We start from the raw sequence: 17,952 nt of genomic DNA, 5'->3' as shown, positions 1-17,952 counted from the left end.
TAAAATGAGTATCTGTGTCTATAGCTCTCAATTATTTTTTTATTTTTTATAAAAGAACATAGTACTACCTGATGTGTGCTTGCGGATTTGTTTATTTCCTATGTACCTCCCATAGGATGCTAACATGGATATTTTCTGTTTCGTTTGCTGCTGTAGCCTAGAAGAGCAATATACAATGGAGCAATGACAGTCTCTTCAACAAGTGGTGCTGGGAAAATTGGACAGATATGCAAAAAACTGAAACTGAATCTCTCTTACACCATATAAAAAATAAACTCAAAATGGATTGAAGACTTAAAGTAAAGCCTGAATCCATAAAACTCCTAGAATAAAACATAGGCAGTAAACAATTTGACATTAGTCTGAGTAATGTCTTTTTAAATCTGTCCCCTTTAGCAAGGAAAACAAAAGCAAGAATAAACCAATGGGATTTCATCAAACTAAAAAGCTCCTACATCATGAAAAAAACACAAAACAAAACATCAAGAAAACAAAAAACAACCTACTGAATTGGAGAATACATTCATAAGTAATAGATCCAATAAGAGGTTGATTTCTAAAATATATAAAGAATTCATACAGCTCAATAACAAACAACAACAACCCAATCAAAAAATGGGTAGAGGATATGAAGAAACATTCCTTCAAAGATACATAGATGGCCAACAGAATATGAAAAGATGCTCAACATCACTAATCACCAGGGAAATAAAAATCAGAACCACATGGAGATACCACCTCACAAGAGTCAGAACAGCTATTATCAAAAAGTCAACAAATAACACATTGGCAAGGGTGTGGAGAAAAGGGAACCCTTGAGTATTTTTGATGGGACTGCAAATTGGTGCAGTCACTCTGGAAAACAGTATGAAGGTTTCTAAAAAAACTGAAAATAGATCTACCATATGGCCCAGCAATTCTATTTCTGGGTATTTATCTAAAGACATAAAACAACAACAACACTAATTCAAAAAGAAGACATGTGTACCCTATGTTCACTGCAGCCTTATTTATAATAGGCAAAATATGGAAGCAACCTGTGTCCATAAATAGATGAATGGATAAAGAAGATGTAATGTGATAGGTAGGTAAATAGATAGATGATAGATGATAGATATAGATAGATGATAGATTGATAGATGATAGATAGATGATAGATGATAGATAGATGATAGATAGATAGATAGATAGATAGATAGATAGATAGATAGATAGATAGATAGATGATAGATAGATAGATAGATAGATAGATAGATAGATAGATATAGATAGATATAGATAGATAAATAGATAGATAGATGATAGATAGATGATGATAGATAGATAGATGATAGATAGATAGATGATAGATAGATAGATGATAGATAGATAGATAGATGATAGATAGATAGATAGATAGATAGATAGATAGATAGATAGATAGATGATAGATGATAGATATAGATAGATAGATGATAGATAGATATAGATAGATAGATAGATGATAGATAGATAGATAGATAGATAGATAGATAGATGATGATAGATGATAGATAGATGATGATAGATAGATAGATAGATAGATAGATAGATAGATGATAGATAGATAGATGATAGATAGATAGATAGATAGATGATAGATAGATAGATAGATAGATGATAGATGATAGATATAGATAGATAGATGATAGATAGATATAGATGATAGATAGATAGATGATAGATAGATAGATAGATAGATAGATAGATAGATAGATGATGATAGATGATAGATAGATGATGATAGATAGATAGATAGATAGATAGATGATAGATAGATGATAGATGATAGATATAGATAGATAGATGATAGATGATAGATAGATAGATAGATAGATAGATAGATAGATAGATAGATAGATAGATGATAGATGATTAGATAGATAGATAGATAGATAGATAGATGATAGATGATAGATATAGATAGATAGATGATAGATAGATAGATAGATAGATGATGATAGATGATAGATAGATGATGATAGATAGATAGATAGATAGATAGATAGATAGATGATAGATAGATGATAGATGATAGATATAGATAGATAGATGATAGATGATAGATAGATAGATAGATAGATAGATAGATAGATAGATGATAGATGATTAGATAGATAGATAGATAGATAGATAGATAGATAGATAGATAGATGATAGATAGATAGATAGATGATAGATGATAATGGGATATTACACAGCAATGAAAAAGAATGAAACCTTGCTATTTGCAACAACATAGGCAGACTGGAAGGCATCATGCTAAGTGAAATAAGGCATATATAGAAACAGGCAAATTTCGTATGATTTCACTTACATGTGGAATCTAAAAAAAACAAAACAAATGAACAAACAAAACAAAACAAAAGGAGACTCAGAAACAGATCAAAAGGATGGTTGGAAGAGGAAAGGGCAATGGCAGGATGGATGAAAAAGGTGAAGGGGAATATAGTCAATAATTGTGATAAGTTTGCAAGGTGACAGATGATCACTAGAATTAGTGGGGTGATCACATTGTAAGGTGTAAAAATGTCAAATCACTATTTTGTACATCTGAAACTAATATAACAATATACAATATACAATATAATATTGTATACCAACTATACAAAAATAATTAAAAATTTGATTGTGGTAATACAGTTGTGTGACTTTGAGTAAACCAAAAAACAGTGAATTATGTATTTTAAACACATTAACTGTATAATAGGTGAATTATATCTCAATAAGCTGCTATTAAAATATCCAAGGTTTTATTACACTAAAATTATATATAAGTAATCATAGTTTCCACCAACTATTTTTATTCTACAAGTACTGGTACCTTTACGTTCAATACCTTAAAAGTACATAATAACCAGGCAAAATAGATATTCTTATGACAGTTTTGCAAAGCAAAAATTAAATCTGGAGAATTCATCTTTCACAACAGCACATGGCTCTTGTAACAGAAGATCCGGAATATAAATTTAGAACTATCTGCACTGACCAGCATTGCTTTAGCACACTAAACTGACTCCACTATAATTTCTTTTAAAGTGCATTTTTTAACAAGTGTATAAACCTGCTTAATGAAACATTACATTTTTATTCATTCTTTTATCCATTTGTTAAATAAATATTTACTGAATTCCTCCTACTACCCAAGCACGGCCTAGGCATTGGGGATTGATTTAAAGAAAATGTGTTTTATTTTCCAATTCAGCAGATTTATGTTTTATCAAGGAAAAAAAACACCCAGATTATCCAATTTATGGCTCATTAGTCCCTTTGGCAAATACAACTTAGAGTTATCATGGCAAAATAAGGAATGCTGAGATTTTTTTGAGGGTAAAGTGAGAGACAAAAAAAAAAAAAAGATGACCATATTGTTAAGCATTTCTCATACCTTGCTGGTTAGAGTGCAATTTGATACTGTATTTTTGGAATATAACTTGATGGCTCTTCTCCAAATTTATAAATTCTTTCAGCAATGTGCTTCTGGGAATATGTTCTCTATAATATTAAGTCTTAAAAACATTAGATTCTCTTCACCTTGGCTACCACCCCAAATTCCAAATCATTATTATTTTAAACAAATTTCCTGCAAAACCTAAATTACTGGTTTCCTTGTTTCTAAACAATCTTCCTCGATGTTTTACAACTTTGTCAGAATAATTGCTAAATTATGCAAAACAGGTCATGTCATCTTGCACAACTCTGTGAATATACTAAAAACCACTGAATTGTACACTTCAGTAGGGTGAATTTTATAGTATGTGAATGATATCTCAATAAAACTGTAGTTTATTTTTTTCAAAGGTCTTTCTATTTCCCTTGGAATGAATATAAAACCCTTATTCGTCTCTACAAGGCAGTGCATTAACTAACTCCTGATTTATCCTGCTATTACCTCGGTTTCTAGTCATACTAACTTCATTACTTTTCTTTAAAATCACTAAGCCTTTTTCTATATATTGGCTTAGCACTGGTTCCTGCTGCGTAGACTTCAGCATTTAGCATGACTGGCTTAGTCTCCAGTCTATTGATATTTTCAAGGAACTGGCCTTTGATTTTGAGGGAAATTTACTCCATAATAGATGTCAATTAGAGCCAGTAGATTGATGGATATTGATGGCATTGTTCAATTCAACTATGTCAGTATTGGCAAAACTATGAGGGATTTTTTCTTCAAATTCAATGTGAGAACTGATAGAATTCCTGGAAATAAAACTCACAAAAATGTGGAGCCCTCCTAAAAGCTCGTCACCCCGTCCTGGAATTTTCAACTCTCAAACTTGTCCATGTTGAACCCCAATCAACTTGTCAAATACAGTTTATGTTGTCCTGCCCCATTATTGATTCTCACAGTTTTCTGCTCGTGGGCTGTTGCTCTGCTAAATTGTGACTCTCTGGATCTGTTTGTGTCTTCACTTCTGGGGACAGTAGTTTGCCTCAAGATATTAGTTCTCTGACAGATTTAAGAAGAGTTGTAGATTTTTAGTTCTTTCAGCTGTTTTCTTGTATGTACAGAAGAAATGACTTCCAAGGTCCTTATATGCCAGACTGAAAACCAGAAGTTAACCTTTCGTTATTCAAATGTTATATAATCAGTGAGGTCTAGGTCATTCAGCATAACATTTTCACCATCCATGATAATCAACTTCATGCGTTCATTTATTTGTCTCTCTCCCCTTCTATGATGTTAGCTCCCTACAGGTAGAGATCTCAGGGAATTCAACCAGGGAATTCCCATGGGTTAAATGACTAATAATATTTGCTGAGAAAAAAACCTAGAGAAAAAGCAGACACAACATGTACACAACAAGGATACACACACACACACACAAACATACACTCACTGTCATGAAATTTATGACACCAACAAATTTATAGATACCATAAATTAAATATATAACAGAGGCAAATTAACTATGATGTAGCCCCACCTTTGAATGCTATGCAACTAATAAAATGCTCTTAGTAGATTTCTAGGAACTGACATGGAATTTAAGAATATACTGCCAAGCGAAAAACAATAACTTGCATATAGTAGAAACCTGTTTCTGTATAACTGAAAACTATATGTCAATATGTATGCATATGCGTGTCTATGTGTATATATGGGTATGTCAGCGTGCATATGTGTGTGTGTTAGGAAGGATAAGCAGGACGCCATCAACAGTAGTTACTCAAAGCATGATAAACAGTCGGGGAGAGTGCTTTCAGCTTGTATTTTAGATATTTCTATATAGTTTGATTTTTCAAAAATAATTCTCTATGCTTACAATTAAAGGCACATTCAAAGAAAATAAAAGGGAATGTTTGTTTGTTTATTTATAGTGAATTTAAAAGCCTGAAGCAGGATCTCCTATTGTTTTAAATAACAGATTCTTCCTTGAGAACAGATACTATGTCAATATGATTGAACTCTGTATCTCCAGCTCCCGACACAGGGCATGTTACAATATGCACTTGATGGATACTTATAAAATACATGAAAACATTCAAGAACAACATTCAGAGATGTTGCTGCAAATCATCAATACAAACCACCACTGGAGACCAGAATTGAGAGTATAAAGTGATGTGTTTCCTATTGTAGAACCATTATTGCTCAGCAGCTTCTAGCTCTCTCTCCTCAATACCTAACAATAACTGTCCATGCCATTGAGGGAAGCACACAAATTATCAATTTCCACCAAACTTCAACGAAGGTAACATCACTGAACTAAACATCCAGAAAGGTGGGATGGCAATATCGATGTATAGAAATCTTAAAGTAGAAGACATCTTTCAGCTTATCATATCAGTAGAGAATTTGACCCTGTCTGAAAGCGATGGTTACAGTATACTAGAATAAATTATTCTTATGAAACTTTTTCTTTCTTCCCTCCCTCCCTCCCTCCCTCCCTCCCTCCCTCCCTCCCTCCCTCCCTCCCTCCCTCCTTCCCTTCCTTCTTTCCTTCCTTCCATCTCTCCCTCTCTCTCTCTCTCTCTCTCATCAGAATTATCTGAAAAACTTAAAACCTGTTATTTGCCACTAATGACTTTCTAATAACTGTTCTGAGTGTTCAGGTAAAATTTATGATGAAGAAAAATTAGTCCTGTAAGTTAAAAAAAACCTACTTGCCAGATTTCAAGTTTTCTATACAACAGAAAACACTCAATGTAATCAGCAACAAAAAGTCTGTTTCCTAGGATTGCAGTCAATTAAAGTTTTGAAGTTAGGTGCCAGATGGTTGTCTAAAACAGAACATATTTTAGATTCTTTGGTACAGCAAAGCATGCTTAAATCAACTGGGCGAGGGGTTGACTTCAGTCAGGTCAACCAATAGTTGCTGCATCAAAACTGATAGAAATTCAAAGATTCAATGAAATAAAAAAATGATAATTTCCATACATTTCAACCTCCTACTGTGATACAGCATATAACTTGTTTCCCATTTCTCTGTCTAAAGATTTGCTTATGTCACAAAACATAAGCAAATCTAAATACAAGTAATAAAATAAACATAGCCTGAAAGAGATAAATTAACAGATCAAATTTACTGAAACCCACGGTGATAGTGAGAATACTTGCATATTAAAAAAATAAATTCTTACTTTTCACATTTCTGTTCATATGTGTCTTATACACAATATTAGAGGAAGTAACATTAAAGGAATAAAGAAGTAAATGAGATTTCTAACTTCAAAGTCGTTCTGAAAACATCCTAAAGTTAAGCTATTTATTAGGCCTTTTGACATTTGAATATTAGTAGTTGTCTTAATTTCCCCAAACTTGAGTTTATCCATGTGATTTTAGCGTGGGGCCACATGATTGCTCATTAGAATCTCCTCCATTTTAATATTCCCTTACCATCAGTTATCACACCGGGGGAAGAATTAAACCATTCATTCATTTGACCATTCATTCAGCAAAGGAGCGTTGAGCAGCTAAATGTGAAAGGGACTAAGAGGGTGCAGACAACGAGGCATCTGAAGGCCCTTGCCAGGTTTCTTACATTTGATTGCGGATGAAAAGGCAGAAAATAAACAAACAGAAAACTGTCTGAGTAGTAAAGTGTTAAGAATAATGCAATGAGCTAGCGAGCTTGAAGAAGCGGTGCTATTTTGCATAGAGGGGGAGATGCGTCTGGGAAAGCGAAAGGGAGCTGAAGAAGTAGAAGAGATAGATTTTTTAACAAGGCAAGAATTTGCTGTCATGTGACTGCTGATACTTTTCATTTCTTTATGTTACTACATTCCTTTTTAAAGGCTTGAAGAATATGTTTTTATTTATTTATTTATTTTTAAATTTATCTTTATTGATCTCAGAGAGAAGAAAGGAGACAGAGAGAGAGAGAGAGAGAGAGAGAGAGAATCAATGATGAGAGAGTCATTGATGGGCTGCCTCCTGCACGCCCCTGACTGGGGATTGAGCCCGAAACCCGGGCATGTGCCCTGACCGGGAATCGAACCCCGATGGCCTAGATCCTAGGTCGACTCTCAACCACTGAGCCACGCCCGGCTGGGCGAAGAATATGTTTTTAAAAGTTGATGGGATGTAGATATTTGAGAAAGAGTTCAGAAAACATGAAAGAAATAACAGGATAAACATGTTACCTTCTAAACAGAGGAGAAACACTATCTGCTACAACAGGATTCAAAGATAAAATGTGGATTTATATATAGGTAAATTTCTCTATTTTTATACCATTTTTTTATAGTGAATTTAGAAACATAGCTACTTGCTGGAACTGATAAAAAAAACGTAGCAAGATTAGGAAGGTGAGGTATGTGGAGAAATTAGATTCTGGAGAATGTGGAAAAAAACCAACTAGGAATATCTGGAAATATTGAAAGAAGGACACTTGATGTTTGGGTTGGAGAACCTGAACTTAGAGCGTCATCAGTCAATCAACTGATCTATCAATCAGTGACCTACTCTTCCCCTTTCCCTACATTTTTCTAATATTCTCTATCATGAGAAATAATTCCATCTATGTAGAAAGCAAGAGTAAACGATTTCAGGTATATACTTTAGAAACTTTAGTTAAGTAATAGATATTTTATTTTATTATAGGCTATATGTAATACATAGCATATACCATATGTATGGTATATACAGGGGTCGGCAAAAGTAAGTTTACAGTTGTAATACAAATGACACAATAATTAATAAATAATATCCCAAGAATAAAATCTGTTTCACATACAACTGTAACTATGTTTGCCCACCCCTGAATGCATGTGTGGCAAAAGCTGTAACTATAAGGGAGCAACTCCATACCGGTTTTTTAAAATATATGCTGTATAGAAAAAGTTTTTGCTTGAAGTATATTTAGTTAATAGAGAGGCCAAAAAATATTTCTAGTATAAGGCAATTATATCTCTATGAACAAGTACAGATTAGGAGCGTAATAATTGATCAACAAGAAATGAACTTTCCAGACTTGAGCAACATATAATCACACGACTTCATTTTCTTTCCAGTAATACAGTTGTGTTTTCCTCTCCTTTAATGTTATATTTTTACTGCCTTGACACTTTCCTGTTAGTTACGAGAAGTAAGTGACATTTGTACATCTTTCCATGAAAAAGATAAGAGTAAAGGTAAGGATATGCTACTATTTTTAATTTTAATGTTATTAGTTTTCCCTTAGATTTATGTGAGCTTTATAAAAGCATTCTCCTCTGAAAGACAACATGCCCACAGATCAATAGATATAGCTTGCTGCAGAGAGTTGGGAGTGTGGTGGTCTGAAATGATCTAAAACTAAAGAGATTATGTGTCCATCTCCAAGTTATCATTCTGTCCTTAAGTCTTACATGGTTTTTTGACAGGACTACCTACTTTTTGGCATTTAATTTTATTATTTGTAAAATCAAACTACAAATAAGTTTGAATTTAATAGCAGCATGGGAGTATCATATAATATTTAGCTTTTCTAGAGGAATAAAAATAACATCTTTTGTGCACATCACATATACAAATATTTTTTAGAGAGAGGATTTTTCAGTAATTTTTAAACCATACCCCCTAAAATAGTGGAATGCATTTTTGCACTTTTACTCCTTTGTTTAATGAGGGTGAATATAGAAAATAATAGCAAATAAATTCACAGACTTTTTTTCTTTCCAATTTTAGGGAAGTAATGGCAGAGACTAAGTTTTCTCCCAATATCCATTTGCCCAGCAGGACTTAATGCAGAATTCAGTCCTGCTCAGTGTGATGTGAGGGAAAATTATATGTACAATTTCTTAATCATGTCATTTAGGGAAAGCTCTTTCCCTCTTTCCCCTTTCCTCCATCCTAAGAGCTGGTATGGAGAAAGGGTGTTAACTGGCCAGCAATGGCCATGCAGGTAGGGGTGATGAAAAAGAAGGCAGATGGAGCCTGTATCTATATGACATCCAGTAGCTCAGGTGCCCTGCCCCATAGGCTACCTATCAGCTTAGATGTTTGTGTGCTTGAAAAAAAATTTTTATCCTATCGCACTATTATTTGCTCTTTAATAAAGCAACTAAATAAGTATCTTAGCTAATAAAGAATGTGCATTTGAAAAATCTGCAAATATGAGACCTGCAGCTCTGTTTCACATTGTAATGATTATATCTTCATTACTGAAGGATATACAGGGTGCCCCCAAAAATGTATATACACTTTAACAGCTGATAGCTCAATTGATGTTTCTTTCTTTTCAGATTTAACCCATTGGAATCGATAATTATTAAAATGTGTATACATGTTTAACAAACCCTGTAGTTTGCTAAAAAATAAACTTATTAAAACATTATATAATAGGATAATTTTTCTTTTACATAAATATTGATGTTCAGATGTTTCAAAGCTCTTTTTTCTTTAATACCTAAATAAGTAGGCTCCTAAATATAATCTATCATTTTCTTCTTGGTAACACGCATAGTAGAAATGTCAAGATTATTCTAAAACAGCCTTCCTCAACCCCTGTTCCCCAGCTCATTCTTTCCCACCACCCTCTCCCGTTGGCCGCACTCAACATCGTGCACAGCAGCCAAGCACGAGTAGTTGAGAATGTCAGGCAAAGCAGCATCCCAGGGCCTTTGGTCACTGGCTCAGCGCTCAGTCTCTGAAGCCTCTCCTTTCCACCTCCCGTTTCAAGCAATCTATGCTTACTATACCCTCATGCAGGTCAACTCCAGTGCTCATCCTGGTCTCTCAGACCGAAAACAGAGGGATGCTGAAGGATTCCCTGGGACTCCGAGTTAGACAGGTTGAGTTTGGTCCTCTAAGAATGGAATTAATTTCTTAAAAGCTATTCCTAAAATCAGATGTTGAATTTCATTGTCAAACTAGTGAGCCACACAAAAAATCAGAGCTTATATATTATTTATCAGTAATTTAGATTGTCCCTTTTGCCCAAATATAATGCACCAAAATGCTATATATACCCTGTATCTTTGACTTCTATGTTAAAAGCAGATTAAAATTTAAAAATAAACTAGATGAGGCTGTTATATTACAATGTGTTTTATGGTGTTCTCTTACCCTAAGGGGAATCCCAGGAACAATCGTCTGAATCAGGATTTTCGGAATTTGTTCTCATTGTTCTGAGAATCCCGTAAGGAGTGGGGAGGGAACGTGCTACAGGCAGGTGTTGAAGAAATAACTGGCCTCCAGTCATTATTAGTTTTATAAAACAACTCATATTTAGAGCTTTAAACCATGAGGAGCATCTGCTTTATAAATATATTTTATTTGAAGAAAATGCTTAATGAGGTTTAAGTGAATAAAATCCATTCTAGGACATTTCAAATATATTGAAATTGTAAACAAATCAACTTGACTTGTGATTTGTTTTCTGTGTAAGTTGGAAATCTGTCAGGAAAAAGAAAATTAATTAAAATTTTAGCCAATGTTTATATTTGGTTGCCCTCTCTGAGTTCTGCAAACATTATATGTATAACACCTCTTTCTCACTGTACATAAAACACCATATTCTGGTCATCTTGTGACTAAGCAGCTGGTGTAATATCTAATAAAGGTGAACACAAAATATTTAATATGCTAATATTTTCAATTTGATGAATCATACCCCTTTCTGCTGTCACGAACATGTGAACAATGTACAATAAACAATGCAAATTCTGCTTTGCTATATATGCTACAGAATATTAAAAATTAACATGAGACAGCCTCTAGCAAAGAGAATGAGAGTAGTGTAATGAAAATATCACAAGTTTTGAAATAGAGATTGAGGTAGTTCCTGAACTTAGACTTAATTTCTCTCAGCCTCTTGTATCTCATTTGTAAAACGGAGATATTAATGCTTTCATTGTAGGGTTTTTGTTTTTTTTTTACAAAAAGATTATTTATAGCTTGTCACTTCCCACGCCTGCCATAATGATGACGCTTTTCTCCTCCTTGGCATTTACTTCAAGTGAAATAAATTGAACTTAAGTGGAGAAATATCTAAGAATGAAGGCTAGAGTGTTTTTTATTCATCAAAAGGGGAAAGAATCTTACAAGAAAGAGGGTTCTCCAAGTGTTTAATGGGGTCTCAATGTCAAGGTTACCTCTACTGGGGATATAGTAGGAACAAGGGAAAGAAGGTTCATCTTTTGAAGAAAATTATATTATGTTAAAGGGAAATAAACAATGAAAGGATTAAAAAATGATAATTTCGGATAAGTATAACATAACTGAAAAATAAAGAGAGCGTTTAGATAAAGAGTGATTTTGAGGAATGGGATATGTTTTACTTTGGAAATGATTTCACGGAGGACACCTAAGAAAAAGTGATATATTTAGCTAAAATCTAAATGATGGGGGAAAAGCCTGCCCTGTAAAGATACAGAATGAAAAGATTACAGGCAAAGGGAGGAGAATTTGACAATGCCCTAAGGTAAGAATGCACGTGGTATGCTTTAGAACCAGAAAGTAGGTCCACATGGCTGGACTGGAATGAAGGATCACGCCGAGAGGCCAGCGGCCGGCACACCACACAGAGCCTTGCAGTCAGTGCTCAGGAGCTGGGTTTTGGTCTAAGTGAGCAGGACAGCTAGAAGATAATTTCAAGACCTTGAGTTTTCTGATTTTTTTTTGAAAATTTACATATTTATTTTATTAAAAAGAAGATTCTGGCTATAGCTTACAAAATGGACTTTGGTAGGGCAAGTAAAACAAAAAATAATACTTTGGAAGGTTTATTTTTTGGTTCTGGGAAGCAAATCCATTTCAAAGTAAAAACCATTGGTTTATAAATGAACACTTAAAAAATGAAGACAAACTATTGTAAAATGAATTGTAAATACCTCTACAGGGCAACTTCATTTAAAACTCAACAATTTTATCATGTTAAGTATATTAATGACATATAAATCATTAGGGAAGGTGTTTTGACAATTTTACAAATAATACTAAATAATCATACCCCTTGAGGTAAGTAAACTAAATTCCTTACCACCACATCCAAGTGAATACTTCATCAGCGATGAGTCATTGATCGGTTGCCTCCTGCACGCCCCCTGCTGGGGATCAAGCCTGAAACCCAGGCATGTGCCCTGACCGGGAATCAAACTGCCATCTCCTGGATCCTAGGTGGATGCTCAACTGCTGCGCCACACCAGCTGGGCGCCAAGTGGATACTTTTTGTCTTCATGACCACAGTCCTTAGTTAGCCAATCTTACATCCATCTGGGGAAAGGACAGAGCTTCTCTCTTGTGCTTACCAATTAGTCTTCAGGCTTTATAAAGAAATTGGAAAAGGCTTGCTCCTTTCTGCTCTTTAGCCTTAAGTCTATTTGACCTTGACAACAAAGAAATTGCTGCAAGCAGCTTGATCTTCTATTTAAGATCTTGACCTTCTACAAGATATTTATAAGATATATAACTAACATATAGTTCTGGGTCATTTTATAAATATTTTGAAGAATTAAAGTTATCATTTTTCATTTTTTACTTGAAACAACAGCAGCAACTACAAAAAAGCAGGCACACAAAATCCATTATTAAATAGCCTAGAATGTAAGTATTTTATAAAATCTAATTTGTTTCCTACTGGGGGTAACATTCCTTCAGCTTGCAACATTTCATGTTAACCCCATTTGTTCAAGTTCGTATTGTGCTTTTCTGTACTAAAAAATACCAGTAGCATCAGTAGCAATTTGCCACTTACCAAAACTCCAAGTAACACTGTAGTATGTCACTTGCGAGTGGTGCTGTGTTTTATCCAGAGGAGGTTAAGAGGAGGTGCCAAGATCCAATTATGAAGTAGTAAGAATTTCAGCACTTAATTCTCAAGTGCTACTATCAACATAAATTTCCTGGCTGTGTGTTTCCATAACTGTCTGCCAGGCACTGAAACTGTGACATAGCATCTCTCATGTGAATTCCATGAACAACAAATGACTTCATTGGCTCGACGATGACTCCAGATGATTCTGTATAAAATTTCTGCTCATTAGTAAAAGGTGTGAAGTTCTGCTGTAAGATCTCTAGTTAGAAAATTAACATAATTTTCTCACCTATCGTGTGCACCTCCTACACATGAAAAATAAATTGAGGTCCCACTTTCTCAGCCTGCTGAGTGGTGCCAGAAAAACACACACCACAAAAACACTTTTTTTTGGCTCTACTGTATTACACATATAAGATATTTTATTTTAAGCCAAAGCTTTCAAGCCTAGTCAGAATCCTTATAGTTATCCAGAGTCAGGTAAATTTTCCAATTCTACAAGAGTTACTCAAAGTTTTAACACTATTTTCCAGTCTGAATCTCTATCACTGCCCCTATCATTGCAAGTGATGACCTTATATTACACAATCTAGATTAAATAGAGACTGTCTGACATCAATTGTCCAATTTTCCAACCTTACATCTAAAACTGTTTCTGAAATAGTACCTATTATTGCCTGTGTTCTGACACTGTCAGATGAAGAATCATACTTTTCCCCTTCCAAGGCTAACCCACTAGCCTGATCTACTAACAGCAATATTTGTTTGGCATTCTCAAGAAATATCTCCAGTATTTATTCTCTCCATCTCGAATATTTTTTCTCTCTCCAATGATTCCTTCTTATGTTTTTAATTCCTATGGGTGATTTCCACTTAAAAATAACATTATTTTTCAACATTATTACTTCTTCTTTTCATTATTACATCAATTGACAGGTATACTTCTTCCAAAATTCCACATAGTAGTAGTGTTTCGCAATTGTTAAAAAGTTTATTTTGGAATTTTTTTTTTAAGTGGCAGCTTTTAGAATGGATTAGAAAGATAAAGGACTGAACACAGGATAATCAAATCAACATTACATAGCTAGTTGTTGGAAGGCAAAGAAAAATTATAATGCAACTCCTCTTTTGCTTGTTTGTTGCCATCAGTGTTACTGTGAGTTCCATAGCTTTGATTTTCTTTGTATTTATCTTGGGTGAGGTTACCATAATTTTCTATAGTTGATACCTTTTTTCAAAATTGGGAAATTGTGGATATTACTTTTTTCAAATATTTCATATCCCATTATATCCCTTCTCCTCAGTTTCTAATTTCCATGTATATTAGACTATTTAATATTTGCTATGAACAGATTCTTGAGAATTAAATGAATAAAGTATAAAAACTATATTTTAACCCATTTCAGGACTAAATCTAAGATCAGTGTATATGTACACAAAAATCTACAGGGCATTTGTTACCTTTCTTTGATTAAATCACAGTGTAATTACATAAGGACCATAAGCCTAAGCAATGCATTGCTTTTATGCTTTTATTTAAAATGTTTAATGATTTCCCATGTGAATGTTACATAATAGGACAAGTAATGTACAGCTGGCTGTGGAAATGCTTTATTATATTGTAAGTGCAAACTTAACCGTGTCTCATGCTTTGACATCTCCTAATGAATTCTATCATTCATGCTTCATAATTGGAAAATAATTTAAGTGCCTGAAAGTTCTAATCTACCATACAAAAAAAACACAAAACAAAAAAAGCAACACCAAAAAAGCATTAAACACATTCCAAAACATATGGCTCTTAGTCAGTTATTCAAAAGAAATTATAATTTGATAAGACATTTTAACATGAACTGACCTGACTTCTTTTTACTTTAATTACAACCCCTAAGAAAATGACTTATCAAAATATATATTTCAACACTGCATGATCTGTCACATTCCCAGTTTCATTACAAGTGTCTGTCCATAAGCTGTCACCCACTACCTGGACTTCAAATAACACTGGCTACCAGGCTCCACAGCTGAAATAAATTGAGAACCTGTTCCCTGGCTCCAGCTCCATTAAAAGGGAAAATTACAATGTATTATGAAAACATAATGTGATGGGTATTTTATGAACTAAGTTTGCCCTCACAGTAATCCAGGACATGGATAATTAGGCAGATCTGGTACTGTCAGTTCTTGCTGCTAGAAATTTTTTTCCTTGTCATAATTGTGATAACTGGAATGCGAACTATTCTTTGTCCACAGGTTCTTACTGGTCAGTCAACAATGTAAGACTTAATATTTTCTTTTTCTGATAAAACTCATTTCTCAGAACAGGAGCCCACCACCTAACTGCAAATGTTCATGAGTACAATCTACTCTATTTACCTTTTTGGCTCCCTCGCCATAATTTCTGGAAATTCTTCTATGAATTACTAAAATACAAAATTTTATCATCTTAACCCTTTGGATCCTGTGCTTTGTCTACCAGCAAATCTCTTTATTCAGGACTTCTAATCTAGCCTCATACCTCAGTACTCTGCTCCTAGTAGGGGTATGTATTTCCAGCCTCAATGCCATGTTTCTTTCTTTAAAAAAAAAAATTATTTTATTCTTGAGAGTATTACAGATGTCTCTCATTTCCCCCCTTTGCCCCCTCCACCCATCTTCCACCCCACCCCAGGACTTCACCTGTCTATTGTCTGTGTCCATGGGCTCTGCATATATACTTATAAATTCTTTGGTTAATCTCTTCCCACCCTGCTTCCCCCTGAGATGAGATCTGTCTTTCTATTTCATGCTTCCATGGCTGTGGTCCTACCTTGTTCATCAATTTATTTTGCTCTTTAGATTCCACATATAAGTGAGATCATGTAATATTTGTCTTTCTCTGACTGGCTCATTTTGGTTAGTGTAATATTCTCCAGGTATGAGTCTTCAATTTAGTGACCTATCCAAAATGAAATCTGAGTGGATTACAGAAAGAATTAATATAAATTCAATGTATGTGAGATTAATAGTCCAGCATAGTGTTGTAAACATGGGTATTTGGATTTGGGGGTTATAAAAGCTAATCAAAAAAGCAAAAGCAGAGTAGATATTGTTGTAGATTTAGAGATGGACAAAGCAATAGTAGTTCAACTGATTGTCTGTTTTGTTCTTAGCGCTAAAAACAAATTATTCTATGCATTTTTAATTAGATGTCTCATATAATGATTTATAATTTCTAAACTAAGAGTTTTCTTATAAAAATATAACTACGCAAAAAAATTACTAAATTTCTGACATATAAATTGAGGCTTATTTTCTTTGTGAAGCATACAAATTTGTTATTATGTACCTAGAGCTACACCTGATCTAAGTACATACTACTATAGAAAGTCTTACTTATGCAGCTGATTTTCTTTGACAATTAATTTTAAAAACCACTTGCATAAAATCGGACTATACACTCAAGAAAGAACATCAAATGTAAAAATAGTGTTGTTATTTTATTTTCTGACCTGGCTGGGCAGCTGGATCATTCTCATAATTAATTTAGAACTGTTACTTTAGGATATCTTCCTTCCTTCCAGCTTCATTGTTGCCTTCACTTAATGTCAGACCAAGAATTTCTCATCATTAACAGTAAAAGCCTTAGAGGATGCATTTTAAAAAAAACCAAAAAACTAATTACTGATGAACATTAAGTGACTTTTCTCATTCTGCCACATGCCATATTTTTTAATTAAATCTCATTAGTATTATTCTCTTTAGTTATCTTTTGAACCAGAAATATACTGTCAAAGGAGAACACCGATGTAACCAGATGCCACACTGAATTCTGAACATCTTTCAAACATTAAAAGTTTGAAGGTTAATAAAGATTTACTGATTTATTATATATCTTTACAATGTTAAGATGCTATTTCTGTTACTCCAAAGAAAAAATCCAGTAAGAGATTATTTTCCTTTGCTCCTTGCTCTATATAAATGTTCCATTTTATCTTTACTTGCTAGACAGAGTTGGCCAAATCCTATCTTAGAAGTCAGACATGAGGAATTCCTTTTGATTTCGCTGTGGTCACTGATTAAAGGCATATCCTGCAGCCACCTCATTACTGAAATGATGGTGGTGAAGTTTTAAAAATGTGTTATCCACAAAAATGGATTTTTCTTCATTTTATTCTTGGGCCATATGTAATGTGTCGGCGAGTTTGCTCTGACTGTTGGAGACTCAAGGAATGAGTGATGCCCATCACGCCCTGTCCTCAGCAGCCCCGCTCCCCTCTATAGAGTGATGCCTACCAATTCCTTTATGGAGTCAGTCTACCCCATATTTGGTCTTCCTCTTTTCCTGCTACCTTCTATCTCTCCCAGCATTATCATATTTTCCAAAGAATCCTGCCTTCAGGATGTGTCCAAAGCAGGATAGCTTCAGCTCTGTCATTTATGGCTCCCGTGATGTTTCAGGCTTAATTTGCTCTAGGACCCACTTTTTCATCCTTCTGGCCGTCCAGGCGAACTGTAGAGCTCTCCTCCAGCACCATATTTCAAATGAATCTTTTTTTTCTTCCTTCCTTCAGCCTTCTTCACTCTTCAGCTTTTACATCTGCACATAATAATTTGGACTATGAGGGTGTTGATGTCTTAGCTTTCGTCTCTAAAAGCACATCTTTGCTCCTGGTGATCTTTCCTAATTCTTCCATTGCCGCCTTTTGGAGTCTCAGTGTTCTCTTTATTTCCTTACCTTCACCTCCAGCTTCTCACAGAAAAGTGGAGAGTC

This window comes from Miniopterus schreibersii (assembly GCF_964146895.1).
Source record: "Miniopterus schreibersii genome assembly, chromosome: 5".
In the NCBI taxonomy this organism is placed as follows: domain Eukaryota; kingdom Metazoa; phylum Chordata; class Mammalia; order Chiroptera; family Miniopteridae; genus Miniopterus; species Miniopterus schreibersii.
The sequence above is the reverse complement of the archived record's forward strand: the minus strand, read 5'-3'. Positions refer to the sequence as shown.